The sequence below is a fragment of the Myodes glareolus genome, chromosome 21, assembly GCF_982192425.1.
Source record: "Myodes glareolus chromosome 21, mMyoGla1.1, whole genome shotgun sequence".
NCBI lineage: Eukaryota > Metazoa > Chordata > Mammalia > Rodentia > Cricetidae > Myodes > Myodes glareolus.
This window is the reverse complement of record NC_142046.1, coordinates 47,618,030-47,635,337: the sequence shown is the minus strand read 5'-3', so window position 1 is coordinate 47,635,337 and position 17,308 is coordinate 47,618,030. Positions and strand designations below refer to the sequence as shown.

General features: G+C 42.9%; 1 protein-coding gene across 1 annotated transcript in view; it reads left to right on the top strand.

The window, feature by feature from the left end:
* The first annotated feature begins 8,317 nt into the window (after positions 1-8,317).
* Positions 8,318-17,308, top strand: part of Galnt3 (polypeptide N-acetylgalactosaminyltransferase 3) — a 34,550-nt gene continuing 25,559 nt past the window's right edge. The window contains exon 1 of the mRNA XM_085681017.2: positions 8,318-8,451. The gene's annotated coding sequence lies outside the window, so the exon portion shown is untranslated. The remainder of the gene's footprint in view (positions 8,452-17,308) is intronic.

The window sequence follows — 17,308 nt, the reverse complement described above, 5'->3', positions numbered from 1 at the left end:
TTTGTTTTGTTTTGTTTTTTAAGCAATAAACCTCGGACTTCATGAGCCTTGTTCTACTGTCTCTTGACAGACAGTGGACTTCCCATCCAGCAGTCTCTCTTAGCCTTGGCATTTGAGAAAAGAGAGCGGAGATATTTGCATCTCAAAGGACGGAAGTACAAGAATGTTGTCACCATGAGTCTCAGAAGGCCATTGGTGAAAGCTAGCGTGCGTGCGCTGATTCCACCCTCCCGTCTTTGCGAAACACCAATGCTCTCCTGTAGCACGGAGGCGAGATACTCAACATGCATTTCTTTTGCATTCATTTTTTTATTTCTCACTGTGATAGTCAACCAGGGGCACATGTGTTTATGAAGACAGAATAAAATGTAAGAAACTTAATGTAACATTATTTTATGTCTGTTTTTGCATGTGTGTGAGTACATGTTCATGTGTGCTTTGTGTGAATATGTGTGCACGGATGCACATGGAAGCCAAAGGTTCATATCACTAGACAGATGTCTTTTTTTTAAAAAAGAGATTTATTTATTGTATAGACAGCATTTTGCCTGCATATATCCGTACAGGCCAGAAGAGGACACCAGATCTCATTACCGATGGTTGTGAGCCTCCATGCGGTTGCTGGGAATTGACCTCAGGACCTCTGCACCATTTTTCCAGCCCTGATATCAGATGTCTCACTCAATTGCGTTCCATCTTATATTTTGACACAGAGTCTCATTCAGTGATTCGGCAACCTCAGAGCTCCTCCTGTCTCTGCCTCTCTGGTAGTGGGGTTACAAGAACAAACAGAAGCACTGGGCTTTTTCTTTTTTAACCCAACCCAAGTCTTCAGGCTTACACAACACAGCAAGCATCCTATTCACTGTGCCATCTTTAAAGTCCCCATGTCTGTCCTTAAGGTTTATTTTCCCCCCTTGCATCCACCCCTACCACACCATGTGATAATCAAATCTTAGCAACTACATTTCACGGGGCTTTAAGTCATCACAGGCATCCAGGCTGTCCTGTTCTGACGATGGCCTCAGTGTGGCTTTGGCCATGTTTTCATGGTTCATTTTGTGATGTCATGCAAGTTGCATGCTTTCTCAGGTTTTTTTTGTGCTTCTTCTAAACCAAAGATTTCTCAAGGCACAAACAGCAAATATCTTAGACTACACAGCCTATGTGGCCTTTGTCACAGCTACTTCAACCTGGCAGTGCTACAGCAAAGCAAATGTAGACAACACACACACACACACGTTATGTATATGAATGGATAAGCTTCTTGTTCAATAAAACATAATTTAAAAAAATTATTTTGCCTGCAATTGGATACATATGGGGACACATGATGTTGTTATGCTATCTGAGATGCCTTCTGTTCTTAATCAACATTAGACAATGTGTGATATCAGGGGCTCACTTCTTGCACTGATTGGGTCAATGAAACCAGTTTCTTTTATTGTCTCTGTCATAATCCTATCACCAGTCTGATTTCACAGGTCAGGTTCATTTTACTGATTATCTTGGTCTGTTCAAGCAGTATCCTAAGCGACGATACTCTGAAATTGTGAAATGTTACAGACGTGCTTCTGGGTCTTTACTCCTCTCTTTTTAATAAATCTAATCCTTTGCCTCTTAGAAGCCTTCTGTTTGTGTCTGTTGAAATATCAAACTTAAATACTTAAAATGAACCCCAAAATATGCTGGCACAAGCAGCAACGAAGTATGTTTCCTCATAACTTTGTGAACTGCTCACATGGTTCTTTGGGGAGTAATTGCCTGTGGTTATCCACTGGATCACACTCTGCTGGCGCTGGGCAGGGAGTTGTGCTCAACTGGAACTTCAAGGATGGAAGGGTTCTAGCTCCCCCAATCTCTCCTCTTCTCTCCGTCTCCTTCTCTACCTGCTTTATCCCCTTCCGCACAAACACATACTCTTTAACCCCATGCTTTGTGGCACGGTCCACTCAGGATCACATTCCAAGGAAGAGAAAGAAAAAGGTAAAATGTTTCCCTTACGTTCTAGTCCCAGTTGTGCAAATACTACAAGGTCAATAGTCAAGAAAATGAAGTGTACTTCTTGGCGGAAGAAACAACGGAGTTGAAGTGCAAAGGCCATGCTTGCTTACTGGAGCAGGAAGAATGTGTATCCAATTTGCGATCTTCCACACATTCAAAGACAACGTTGGAGGCTACTTTTTATTCCAGTGGTCATCTGACGATGGCTGGCTGGCTGTGCAAGGGGATAAATTCCTGCTGGTATAGGAGATGGGGAAAGAGTATCTTATCACAGGAAGAATGGGGATGTAAAGGCAGCCCAGCTTCCCTTCAGCCAGCTGAATCACACCACATCCCTTCTAGTAAGGAAAAACTGTCATTCACTTGCTAGGTCCTGGACCCACATGTGAACTTTGCAGGGTTGCATGACTTTCCTTGGGGAGATCTACAGATATGTCTACTCATCCCAGATAGGACACCAACAAACTAAATAAACAACTTCTTACATATCCAACTTGGGAAAAGCAACGAGTAACTGGGATGATTTAGAAATGCATTCATGAGAAATTACTTACAGGAGCATGGATAACTAACCAAAACTCAGTCATATTCAGAGCCAAAACTCAACTAAGCATGGGGGAACACTCATAAAAGCTGCACCAGTAGAGTCTAGCCATCATTCTATTTTCTATACCTTCTAGCACATCTCAAGACAGCATGCAGGGTTTTGTGCTGCTGGGAGAGGAGCTAAGGAGTATTAAGAGGCTGGATCTTGGGAGGTTCTAGATCTGCTCTGATGGTCACACCCTTGGAAGACAGAGCTCCACAATACCCACAGATGACATTCCTAAGGCACACATAAGACCACCGTTCAAGTGATGGCATTAGTTACTTGTTAGGTTGCTGTGTTATCAATAGCAACTGGGAGGAAAGGAGGGAGGGAAATAGGGATGGAGGGAGGGTAGGCTTATTTTGGCTCATAGTTTTAGGGAGCACAGTCCATTTTGGGAGGGACAGCACAGCTACAGACACAGGAAGCAGAGAGTTGAGAAATAATGAATATTGTTATTCGACTCCATTTCTTCTTTTTGTTTATAAAATTTTAGGACATTAGCCCACAGAATGGCACTGCTCACACTTAGGGTGGGTATCTCTACTTCAATCTAACTTAGAAAACCCCTCACAGACATTCCCAAGGGAGTGCTTCCATGGCTATTATCAATTCCATCAAATTGGCAACCAAAATTGACCATCAAAAACACACAGGCCTTGTTGGGTGCTGTCTTGGTCATCATTTGGTTGGTGTGAAGAAACACCATGACTTGGCAACTCTTATAAAAGAAAGCATTTATTTCGACTTGCTTACAGTTTCAGTAGCTTAGTCCATTATCATCACGGCAGGAGACACAGCATCATGAAGACAGGCATGGTACTAGAGAGTTGAGAGTTCTACATCCAAGTGCAGGCAGCAGGAAGAAAGAGACTCTCAGTTTGAAATAGATTTTTTGAAACCTCAAAGTCCACCCCCAGTGACACAATTCTTCTAACAAAGCCACACCTACTAACCCTTTTGAACAGTGCCACTCCCTAACCAAATTTTAAAATCTATGAGTCCAAGGAGAGCATTCTCGTTCAAACCACCATGGATACCATTCTTCCAAGAGTCAAATACATTGGATTCCAGTGAAGTCTAAGATCCTAATGACAATGTTGAGACAATTATATCAAATCTCTGTGGAGTTGAAGAAAGTTGGTACCACTCCTGGCTTAGTCTTTTTCCTGTATACTTTCTGAAATGAAGCCTCCTTGACTAGACCTTGATGTGGAAAGTGTCCCAAAAGTCCCCTCAGGCCTTCCGAGGCTAAACCACATGACTGATTTGTTTGTGTTTTATTCTTCCACTTCTCGTTTATAATCCAAAGTCCTCAGCATCTTTCCTACTATGCCATCCAACCCACATATTTCTTTTGTGGTATTCATCAGCTATCTTAAGAGAAATAAAGAAAATTATTATAAATGTTTTAAGAGATGAAGGTTGCGGTTGTTCCAGAACTGTCTGAAGCAGCAAAGTTTGGAAGCAAGAATCATTGTCCAACAATAACTGACAAATAGATAGGACCAGACAAAGGGATACCAGGCAGCCACTTGAAATAATATTGTAATGGATCTATTAACTCAGAAAGTTATGCTTCAAAAAATTGTGACTATAAAACAAATTCCCCAAAATGATCTTGCCTTTTTATTTGACAAGCTGTTTCCTATGTTCATTTTTCTACTTTCACAATACCTTTAATAGTAAATATATCTTGAAAGATATTTAATAGAAAGTGTTCGAAGAGCCATGAGTGTCGCTAAGTGGTAGAATGTTTGTTGCTTGTTACATGAAGTGGTCCTGAACTCAATACTCATTACTCAACATGTGCACACATACACACACACACACACACACACACACACACACACACACACGTACACACGCACAAATTCATGTATCTTGCTATGAACAAATCTTTCTGCAGTGAGTGTGAATTCTTTTGCCATGAAAAAAAACTCACTTTCCAGAAAAGGAAATATCAATCTAGAAAGAGTATCAACCAGGGATATCTGGAATAGATCTTGGAGGTCCACATCATGCAAGACCATTGTCCTGTTTTTTCCTATGTAATGTCCTTTTGTGCCGCTGTCAGAATTCAGAGCTACTTAGACTGAATATTAGTCTGACTCAGCACGGCATTTCTTTTTGCTTTTATGCTAATGCTTAAAAGCCTGCAACTCTTCTCTCTATTCAATATATTTCATCAAATATTTATTAAGCACCTACTGTGTGCCAATCATCAAGGAAACAACATTAACTAGACAATTCTACTGTAATTTAAGTCAATAAACAGCTTCACAAATATGTCTATCTCTTTTCAAAACCTGGATGGTCATTCTGACGATATTCTTAAAGCAGCCGCTTCAAAAAAACCCCCAAGAAGTCCAAAACAGTTCAAACATGAATAATTCCTTTCTAATGACGTCATCGTGCTGTCTAGAACAATCCAGGGTTAGCTGGTTTATCGTTTTGAAACCGCTCACACGTTGGTGTCACCTCGCAGACATGCCACCACCGTTGTCCTCTTTTAATCAATAGCAAAGAAAAGAAAGACCCAAAGGTCTTTCGATCCTTTGGGGTAGAAATTGCTCCAATCTGTTTAGTTTCCGAGCCAAACCTCTCAGTTAGGCTTTGAGCTCAGAAGCAGGAATGGCATGAGGTGAAACTGTTCTTCAAGGCATATGCTTCAAACTACAGTGAACAAGGCCTGTTGAATCAGCAATTAAACAATTAACAAGCTAAAAATACAGCATGCCGCACAAAGGCCACAATTTCATTCATTAAACTGCATATTTTACAAAGAATTTTGACTAATTTAATTTTTATGTAAGTTATTTCAGTGTTTCTTCCTTGTTATATATTTATGTACATATGTATATAAATGTACATAATATATATTATGTTTATATTTGTGTAGGGTTTCTTAAATTCATGACAGTTCTCACAGTATAGCATTTAGATGACTTTGATTGTAAAATAATTTTGTACACATTTACATTTTACTTTGTGGAAAGGAATATGCCTCGTGAGAGTGGAAAAAGCTTAACACAGCGTCTCAGAGAAGAGAGGCATCTGAAAATTGGCCGTTCTTCAAACCATGTACTTTAGATGACCAACCCACCACTTCCCTTGCCCAAGATTATTTCCCTATATGTGGTCTTAAGCCAGCCATTCTTTGCATCTCTATTTTGGTAAAGACGCCACACACATTGTTTTGTTTTCGTGGCATTTGGTGGACTCATTCACACGTCCCCTGTGAAGCTAGTACATAGCAAGTCTTGATCTTGGTAGTAGTTTAAATGTTCACAGAAATGATTAATCAATGAGTCCCTCTGGTCTACACCATTGAACAGTCTGTGACTGGCTCTACATGTTTGAACATACATGTGTGTGTTGAGGAGAGAAGAGCTGTTTGTGGCACGTCTTTCCTGTGTAAAATCTGCCAAGTTTCCTCATTTAAGTATAATCATATGCCAAATATGTACTATTAAATAGACTTGTTTCAGAGACACATATGTGCACTAAGCCTCCCAGAGTTTATTGTATGATGAGATGTTAATTTTACTTCTATGAAATAAATGCTTGGTTTCATAATTACGAATAGGATGGTACTTTCAAGTTTCTTACATCTAATTAGATTTAGGATATTAAATTTTCAGTACAATAATACTTGTTCATAGTCTTTAGCATTCTAATTTTGATGTGAAGAAGAAAATCTTGAAATTAAGTTTAACACTTTGATTTTAGAATGATGTGAAATAATAGCTCAGATACTGTGTGAAGGGAACAAGCAAGGCTAGATTCAAAAATACTGATGACTTAGGTACCATGCTGATGACTTGGGTACCGTCTCTGTCCCTGTAAAGCTGGCAGTGAATTTTTCCCATACCTCAAACACCTCCCACATCTCCTCTGTCCACTCTCCTTGAATCTTTGGGCCTATTGTCTCACACTGTCTTTTGGTCCGATGCCCTCGCTGCCCTTCCCGGTTGCTTTCTGCTGTAACTGGTCTTGGTGTCACCGCGTGACTTTAGGTTGCCATCCTGTACCCCGTGCTCTGGCCCTGCTCAGTGGGCACTGCCACACTTCTGCCTCATTCTGCATGGGTTACACACAGCAAGGAGGTAAGAATGTTGTGATTATGCGCTAGGATTTCCTCCAAATTCCCCCCAAAGATGAGCATGACTCTCCATTTAGATGCAAACAAAAAAAAATTACAGAACCAACAAAATAAAATGAATTTAGAAAATTCATGTTTTTACTTCTGGGCCTAAAGACCCACCATGGAAAGTTGTTATGGTAATTCACACAATACGCACGTGTCTCTTAAATCTTTATTTTAGGAGGAAAAAAGAAGAAGGAACGTAAAAATGCTTTTATTTAGATGCTAATGCTAAAAGGTCACACAAAAGTTCCCAGATTCCCACAATACAACCAGAAATACGCAAAGCAAAGAATTATCTGAGTTTTAAACCTAATTATAGGTGTTTGGACTATAAAATGGTGCTTGGCTAAAATAAATGTTGTACACAAGTAAAACTAACCTCTGTTGATAGTGTACTTAATGATTTTAAACCTTAATTTCAAGTCACATATAAAACACATAAGCTAGCAAAGCGGTGTCGGAGGAAGGCCTTAGTTGTTTTTTACGGGAAAACCTAACCCTACGTGATCAAACATGTTGCCTAAAGTCCTTAGCTGTTTTTCCATGTCCCCACATCCTTTTGAGAACAGTTGACTAACAAGTGCATTGGACCGCGTAAAGGCAATTTGAAGCCCTAGTTTTGGATGTCAGGGTCCCAGGAACGGAAGGCATTGTGCAAAAGAAAGGGGGAAACATGACTTCAGTGTCTTAGACACACCGGCAAAACCTACCATGTTTAAGACTTTAGGTTCTCACCTTGGTCTATTAGATCACTCTTCAATAAAAACAATCCCTCTCCAGGAAACCACAAACTCTCTCGTTCCAAAACCCTGGCAGAAGGATTCTCCCAAGGGCGCTGCTATGCCTCTCCTGTGGATATTGGCTGGCCTTGCAACAGACAGCAACTTAGGAAGGGATGGATGGTAGGGCACCTCCAATCAGCTAAACTTCACCAAATACTAGGAGCTCTACTTTGGAAGAGGGGAGGCGCCCTCCTTGGGACGTGAGGCTTCCCTACCCTAGCGCCCGCGGCCAGAAACGGAAACCACTAGCTGCGCTCAAGTGAGTGGAGTGATGAAATCAAGGCTACCAGGGGAGGAAGCTCACCAACCTAACTGGTGATAAGCTGCCGGGCCCCGTGAGAAAGTCACGCGGTCCCACCGTGGTCCCCTCCGCATCCCTGGCTTTGGACCACGCGAAGAAGCAGGGCAGCCGCGTAAGGGGCGGGGGAAAGTGCGGCTCAGATTTCGCAAGGATCCCCCCCGCCCCGCCTGTGGGCTCCGGGTACCGGGTGGCCGCCGCGCGGGGCCGCGCAGACCCGAACGCTGCGGGGCCGGGCAGGAGGCGCGCGGGCTGCGGAGGAGTTGCGGGGCGCGCGCCCGGGCCGGCTCGCCAGCCGCTCACCTGGAGCGCTCAGGTAGGACCTGGGCGGGGCGCGGGGCTGGCGCGCAGGCGCGGGATCCGGCCTCGCCCCTGCCGACGTCGCCGGCGGGAGCTCACCTGGGAGACTCGCAGAGGAAGAGGAGCCTCGGCCGCCGCCTCGCCCGGCAACGCGGGAGGCCCGGCGGGCAGGCAGGAAGCGGCGGCGGCGGAGGAGTTGAACCGAACGGCCCACGCGAGTCCCAGCCACCCGAGTCGCCCGCGCCGCCACCTGCACTTGGCTCCGGGCCGGCGGGCAGCGCCCCCGGCCGGCCACCGCTTCCCGCCGCCTGCCCTGCCCACCTGCCAGGTAAGCCGGCTCGGAGCCGGCGGGGACCCCGCGATCCGGGAGAGGGACAGGCTACGGGACGGCCCCCCGAAGCTGCCCGCGGCCGGTTGGACCCGGTCTCGAGAGCGGGTTTCAGTTGCCCCACTTCGGGAGCGGGAGAGGCCGGCGGGGACACGGGTCACTCCTGTCGCCGATGCCCCTCGGCAGCCCCAGGGGCAAGGCTCCAGCCCGAGTGCTCTCCCCGGACAGAAAGTCCCTCTGACCCCAGGCTGGTCCTCGGGAAGGCGGATCTCAGGCGGAGGCGCTGCGCAAGGCTCGCCAACTTGGGTTAGCAGGTTGCCTGCCCGCTCCCGGGTACCTAGTGGGGCCAAACCCGCGACCGGGAGGGTTGTGGCTGTGCCGGGCAACTTTCCCCGCCAACCCCCAGACAGTCCCAGACTGGAAACCGCGGCAGCTCCGAGCCATCTCGAAGCTTTCCGAATGGTTTGGAAGGCGCTCGGTGGTCGGGACGCGGGCGTCCGCGCTCTGCACTTTCCGGGTGCACTCCCGGAGCCAGAGCTGCGCCCACTTTCCGGTTGAAGGTAGCAGAGTCCAGGTCTTCGTGGCAGGAGGAAATAGAGCTGCGGTTCACCAGCTGCACACCCTCCTCTTAGAGGACCTGTTGACTTAAGGACCAGTGTATCTCGGATCTGGTGTGCCTGTGGCATATGACTCAAAGGTTCAAAAAAAAAAAAAAAAAACTTTGTTTCAGCATCCTGCCACGTCTGAACCTGGGAGTGCCAAGCCCAAATTCCTGTCTACCTAATTAGGATTTTCGGAAGCCTAAAAATTAAGGTTAAAACTGCTCTTACCATAGACTTAATTCCTTCCTTCTGTTTTGGGGACTGAATCAAGTTACCCCCTCCCTCTTTTTCTGATTTTTTTTTTTAAAGAACATATCACTAACATGACTTGCCATTGAAGTTACACTACATAATAAACATCTGAATTCGAATCCTTTGTTAAAATCCAGAAAGTTACATTTGTTATTTCACAGTTTCTGTGTTGTGAGAAAATCTGTATTCTAACCAACTAACTTTAAAGTTTGTTTCTTAGGCATCTAAGTTCAAGGCCGAACCCTATAATTATTTCTTTTAAACCTTTACTATTATCTGAACCTAACATGCATGTTAGTTGAAACATTCTCAGCAATGTATTACTACCAAGCATTTTTTCATACATTTTTAACCAACATATTTTTCATAGAAAAAATAATAATAATAAATAGTAATTCCATTCCCTAGGTGTGTTTAGTTCTGCCTTTACAAATTTTTAAAATATATATTTAGATTGTATGCTTAACTTAAAACGCTTTAGGCTATACAGATGGACTTTTTATGAGGTGCAATTAAATCTTTAAAAAAAACCATGATAGCAGCACATAATAGTTAATTCAACCAAGGCTTTTCAAGATCCTCACCTACCTTTAAGAAGGTCTTGTCTCCATAGTGAGAAATTGATGTACTAAGTGCTGTTTGAACACTGACGAGGTATTGCCCTCTTCGTTTTGAGTATTAGTTTGCACTGGCTATTGGGCAGGTTTTATCGGACTAAACTTTGTCCGATAACTTTGACTCTAATTTTAGGGAAAAAAATGAAGCATGTTCTTGTTAGTTGCAATAACAATGTGGCCTTGGTTTCTGTTTGTAAAGTATTGGGGGGAAATGATTTCCTCCCCTAAGCTAATGAAAAGCCTTAAGAACATTAGACTATCTTCTAGTGCTAGCATTCTTGATCTTCCCTTTCTGTCTTGGTTGTCCAGTCATGCCATCCCAATTGAATAGCAGGAGCCCCAAGGGGTATCCTAACTGTAGTTCAGCCACAAGTGCTAGCGATGGCCCTGTTGTGGTGGCTTTCGTATCATTACATCTCTCTACTCTTCTCACTTATCACAAGATGCTGATCTTCTCTTCCATGCACTCTGTAAGGGCTTTGTAATTATAGGGTGGTCCATTGTCCTCTGTCCAGCCCTGATTTACTCTGTTCTCCACCTTGCTCTGTGGAGTCTCTGGGAGGCCGGCATGCGTTCCCCTGGCCGAGAATTTCACGTGTGTGTTGGTGGTGCCATATGGGCTGGAATTTTTAATCCCTTTTTGGTATTTCAGAGACACTGTTATTTTTTGAGCCAGTTTGGACGATATTAGCCAGTTCTGATCTTTTATTATATTGGCTGAAACCATATTTTGTAAGGCATAGACCCAATGTCTTCCCTGCACTTGCAATAATCTAGACGTTTGGTTTCAAGCACACTTCCTTAATACCAGTGCTGCAAAAACATTTTTTTAAACCCACAGTCCTTTAATTTGAAATATTCTGTTTCAACTCAATATACTGGCAAGGGTGTATGTACATACATGAAATGAGTTTCACAAAACAACATCTAGCCTTGGGACACTGATGCTTTTTTTTAAAAAAAAATGTCTTAATATACTAGATTGATTTCATGTCAGCTAATGGATAATACCTGTAATGCTAAAAGTTTCCTCTTCTGATTATATGTATTAAGGCTCATTGTTCTAAAGGTTCTCTCTCTCTCTCTCTCTCTCTCTCTCTCTCTCTTTCTCTCTCTCTCTCTCTCTCTCATACACACACACACACAGTTCATTAAATCATATTGCTCTCCTTATTTAATGGAGAGTTTGAGGCTCTAGCATATCTACATTGGATAACCTCTCAAACATCAGGGGCTACACAAAATCTCATTGTATAAAATTGTACTTTAAATGGGTGCCCCTGCTGTGGTGTATTTAGAGATGGGGGGAAAACTGGAAATGTTTTGTGAGGGCATTTTTGTGGTGACAATTGTCAAGGAAAAGTAATTCTGTTTCTCCTACCTCCAGTGCTAACTTTTTTTTATAAGTTTTATGACTGAGTTAGACTTAGGGATTATGAAAAATATTTACTAGGAACTGCATAGTCTAATTTACTATTTTATATATGTATTATATATATTCTGTTAATATTTTAACGTTTATTGTGAAACAGGTATAAGAAATTAATTACAGGACTCACTTCCTCTCCATAAAAGACTAGATTCAGAAATTAGACTAAAGGGCTGGAGGTACATCTCAACAGATCAGAGCATGGTCTTCTCGTTAAGAAAACATCCAGTTCCTAGCACTCAGATGGCCATTCACAACAAACTTACACCAATTACAAGGGACCTAACGCCCTCTTCTCGTCTCTGTGGGCACTGCACACTATACTCAGACAAAACACCTATACACATAAAGATAAAGAAATAAATTGTAATAAATCAGTAAATTAGATTAAGACTAGGGGTGTTGTATTTGCCTTTAAATATAGCACTTGGGAGACAGAGGTATGTTTGAGGTTAATCTAGTCTACATAGTGAGTTCCATGCCAGCCAGAGCTACATAGCTGAGACCTCATATTAAAACAAAAACAAAACAAATACACAGAAAAACAAGATTAGATCCCTAAGTGATTTGTATGGATATAGTCCTAGGAAGTCTGAATGGGGATAATTAATATTTTCAAAGACACTTTTAACTTTACCCCACCTTCACATTGTTGGTGGAAATAGCTCCTCTCCTGAAGAAAATATTTCTGCATTTTATGTCTGGGGAATGGCTAATATCAGATGCATTCATTTCTCTGATCCAGAGTATACTAATACATTTGGAATAAACAAATCATTTATTAGTCTAAAAGCTGATCAAGAAGAAAGGAATATTTTCTGTTACCTATCCATTTATGCAACTGGTTAATACAGTATAATTAGTATTATATAATTTGGGTGATTTTAGCATAATTAATATACTGTTAATGACAACATTGAATTTAATCAGTTCCATCAATGGCTGGAGACCAAAGTACTTTAGTTTCTGGTAAAACACAGGCAAGTAAGACTCAGAATTCTGGGTCATTAGCGACTACTGATAACTAGGCAGAAGCCTTCCCGAGTCATTCTCTGAGTTGGACTTGTAATTCGGTAACCTTTTCCCTATCCTTGTTTAAATTTCAAACTGTGTAAACTAATTTGCTCATCTGTATGATGGCCTGCTGGGTGTCTCAAACTTATCACCCTAATAACTGGAGATTACACGTGTAGACAGGGCCATCATCACGTCACAAGCAGAAAAAAGAAAGAAAGTTTCACTTCCTGTAGCCCATCTCTAGGTGTTAGAAATCTTATCATGTCGTCTTACCCACAAAAGTTCGTGTGACTCATTTGTTAGCCAAACTTGAGCAAGTGAACTGTCAGGAAACTGCCAAACTGCCATCTATACCACTAGTAAAAAGGGATCTTGCTGCAGAAATAGTGCTGGCTTTTATTAGATAGAGCCCTTGGCTCTGATGAGGAACAGCATTACATTAGGTATATGAACCATGTCACTATCCTAACTTTCCAAAACATTCTGATGTTGAGACACATCTAGCTGAAGAGATTGGGAGGAATAGACTACGGATCTATAGTACAATCTGAGAATCAGACCACAAATACAGAGTTGATTTTAACCGTGTCGTACCGACCTCCACAATAATTATCATACGAGGATTTGTGCCCCTCCAAAATACATATGTAGACATCTAATTCCATGTGTGTTGGTGTTAAGATATGAGAGCTGCCAGCTACGGTGGTATACACAGTTAGTCCTAGTACCCTTTGAGCACAGACAGGCACATCTCTGTGAGTGTAAGGCCAGGCTGTCCTACCTAGCAAGCTACAGACTGGCCAAGGCTGTGTAGTTTAGACCCACCTCAAAACAAGACCCAGGCCTTTGGAAGGTGATTGGGTCGTGAGGGTTGCGCCTTCCCTGGGGCTAGGAGAGCTGGACCGTTGTCAGCTTTTGGTAATTCCCCTAAGCGGATGCACCTAGGACAAGTGTGTCATCTGTGGGAATGGCCCCAGATTCCATTGGCTCTCTGTGCATTGGTCGGCTAGGGCCTCAACCTTGAACTTCCTAGAATGTGGGCAGTTACTGTTGTTTATAAATGAGCTGGGGCAGAGTACTTTGTTGTGGCCGTCTCAGACTAGCACAGCAGCCATCCGCTCACTCAGTCTGCCCAACGTTTTACTGGCTTCTCACCACTAACACTCCTCCCCTGCTTCTCCCCTTTAGCAGGGAGTTAACAGCTCGTGTCTAGGCTACTATACTTCCCATCTGAATCTTCGTGTGTCCTCTTGCCTCCTCAAATCCACCCTCAGCAGAACCCCTGAGGCGGTGATTCCAAACAAATGGAAATCATAAACTGGAACTACTTTCTTCTCTGAGTAGAGCGCATCTCGGGTTTTCTGTAGCTCTCAGGTCTCACCAGATTGGAGGTTATTGGTGGGTCTGCTTCTGCACCTCTTTGTGTGCGCAGGCACAAACATCGTTTGGATGGTTTGCGAAACAGGCAGTCGTTTTCTGCAAGCCAAACCTGGAGTGTGAAGCAGTGAATTGATGTGGCTGGGAGGGTGGCATGGTGGTGGAGCACTTTTCTCTGGGTTCGGGGGTGGGCATTAGGAAATGAGAGAAGCATTTCACTGAACTTGCCTCTTTAACTTAGGTTGCTACTATGCCCATCTCATTCCTTTGAATTCTGTTATTTGGAGACTTTGTGTGCAAGGATTCACTTTTCAGAAGTGAAAAGTTAACTTTGTGGTTGAAAGACCATGCAGCTTTTGTTTATAAATATTTCTTAATCAAGGCCATTACTCCTGGTGAGTAATAATAAGAGGGCAGGTCTTACCTGAGTATAGTGTGATTAGGCTGATCCAATAGTTGGGGGTGAAGGCAGAAAGTAAAGGAAAGGGGGCCTTGATATTAGGTGTTTTCCTTTAAAATTTCTTATCATGACCAAATTCTCTTAATTTTATCTTTTAAATGCACATTTTCCAAATCTATGCATTTTTTCTCCAGGCCCGTTAAGACCGTCATCTCTTACCTGGACTTTTGCGATGGCCAGATGGCCAGCCTTTCCAAACTACTTCTGACTTCTTTCTGGTTTGTTCTTCACACTGCATCCAGAATGAGAGTTTTCAAAATACTTGGCCACAATGACCCCTTCCCAAAGCCCTTCCACGCCCTTAGGGTAAGACAAACCCTTTAATGTGGCCTAAAGTCTGGGCATGACTCAGCTGCTGCCACCCCACCCCCTCCTGCCTGCTTCTCTGGAAACCTCTTTTACTGCCAGGTTCTTCTTGCCTCTAAGTCATTGCCAAGAGTGATTCTGCCTGTAACAAGCACCTCCCTACCTTTGGGCCTGTCAGCTAATACTCAGCCTTCAAGTTCCAATCTGAGCTTCTTCGTTTTTACCTCTAACTATAACTGGAATTTGTCTCTCTCTGGAATTTGCACTCCCCTTCCTTCCAGTCACACACTGAATGTTGGCCTAAAGAAATACCGAGCTACTTGGTACTCGGCTATGTATCAACCTTTATAATGAATGTCCTCCCAGAAGAGGGTGGTCAGCTTTGATGTTTACCCCACATCTTGAACTATGTTGTCAATTACTAACCACTATTATATTTTTATCATGGAATAATTCATATTTATCACCTTAGTAGTTTCTGATCATTGCTCACTGTTGCTCCTTTGTCCAACATATTTTCAGCAATCTACATGTAAAGCATTAAGTTCTTTTCCAACCTAGAAATTTTTTTAGTCTTAAATTGATTGTATCTATAGACAAAAAATCCATTCTAAGGAAATAATAAGACTTATGAACACGGGGCACAACTGCTTGCCCACATGGATACAACATACAGACATCATATGTATCATCTACTGATGTAAGAAATTGATTAGAAGCTCTTTTTTTCTTTATTTTATTGAGCTCTACATTTTTCTCTGCTCCCCTCCCCTCCAACCCTCTCCCATGGTCTCCATGCCCCCAATTTACTTAGGAGATCTTGTCCTCTTATCCTTCCCTTGCTATGAGATCTGAGTATGAACTCATTAAATTTCCACAGCAACTTGTGAAGTATATGCTGTTTTCTCCATTTTTCTTTTAGAGAAAGGGAGAAAAAAACGATAGGTTAGTGCATTCACTGCCATCCAGATGCTTCATTCTTAGCTCTGAGAACCAAAACACAGCCATGGAAGTCTGATTGTAACTCAGGGCTTCCATCTACCTTACGTGGGAGCAAAGAAAGTGAAGTGTGATTATGAAATGAGTCACCACTGTGGCGGCGAACCTCCAGTCACCTGTCCCCCTTCTCTTTAGATGCCTCTAATAGTGTCCTCCCTCGGAATGACACACTGACAGTGCTGTTTCCCAGGTCAGGACTTGGCACTGTCTGGTCTTCTCATTATGGCCGATAAGTATTCATCTCCTCCACTCACACATCCACCTCTGCTCTTCCTTCCTCCGCGTCGAAGTCTGGGTCTTCGTTTGCGGTTTGATGTATGTTTATTATGGTTATGTAGATACCGCTCACTAAACATCCACCCAAGTCCATTGAGGTGGTTTTGTTTGGCGTTTGACGCATGGTCTCATACATAAGTCCCGCTCGGCCTAGCTGTGCAGTCCAGGATGGACTCTCTTACCTCCGGCTTCCTAGTGCTCTGCCTGCAAATGTGTACCTCCACCCTCAGCTAGGAATCGGTCTTTATTTGTGTAAATAAGTAAATTTACACAATTACATTTATTTCTTAAATTAGGTGTAATTTAAATTTATTTTTTAGATGAGGTATGATCAGGTCTGGTCTGTCGTTGGCCAGGTTGGTCTCAAATGCTCACAACATAAGTTATCCTTCAGCCTCCAAATAGTTGAGGCTTCCGGCGTGTGTCCTGTGGCTAGCTTAGAGATCGATTTTAACACTTTATTAGTACTTAACTAATTTAAGAAAAATAGCCTGCCTGAGTTTTCCATATATTAGTTGGAGTCTGACTTCTTTAAATGCCAAGGCCTCTTTAGTTTTATGTAATGTAAACATTAAATTATTGGTACCTTCTCTCTTGTTCTCTTGTTCTGCTTGGAGCCATTGCTGATTGGGCCCGTTCTGGGACTTCTGTTGGTGGTTTTCCTTTGATGATATCACTTGAGTCGCTATTTATTAGATGATGTGACCCTTCCTGTTTATTCCCTCTCCTATTTTGCATGACATATCTTCCCGAGAAATGGTTTATGGCATTAGGAAAGTCAAGATACCACATTAAGAAAATCATTGTCACCTTCGCACATTTCCTTCGTGATTTATTTTTGTCGTTTAGCTTTCCGTGGTGGTCGTCACCTGCAAACAGAGCGTGCTGTGTTTCTTTCGCTGTTGCCGTCTGACACCGTTTGCCTTAGTCTAGAGCAGAGAGCTCATCAGCGACTTCCGTTCCCCAAGCGAAGGGTCATCCTCAGCTCAGACTGAATCTCCTAGCCTCTCTGTCAAATGGTTTGCTGAGTTCAGCTGCCTCTCGGGTCTTTTTGTCCAAACCTCCATATCTCTTTTATCCATCTCTTGCTCACATTATTTTTAATAATCCCATAATTGCCTTTACCCTTCTATCTGAGCTCCTCTTTCTCCAAAAATAATGTATATCCTGCACAATTTTCAAGGGCAATCATTTTAGCTGTCAGTTTTGGCTAACACACTGCTTCAAATCCATCAGGGCCTCACCCATTGCGAAGGGAATTAAGTTTAAATCCCGCAGGATTATGAACCCTCCCTATTTGGAACTTGTCATTCAGCACAGGGATCCTCAGCTTCACTGTGTGACAGCTGACTGCTCGTGGCCTTCAGGAAAACTGCCCTGAGGTCAGCTATTGAAGGAGCAGTTATGTTTTAGGCTGAGACTGCTTTATGTCCAACGTAAACTTATAACAAAGGAAGTTTTTGATTGCTAAAGCACAAGGAGAGGGTGATGCAGGGGCCCCAGAGAAAATTGAAGCAGCAGG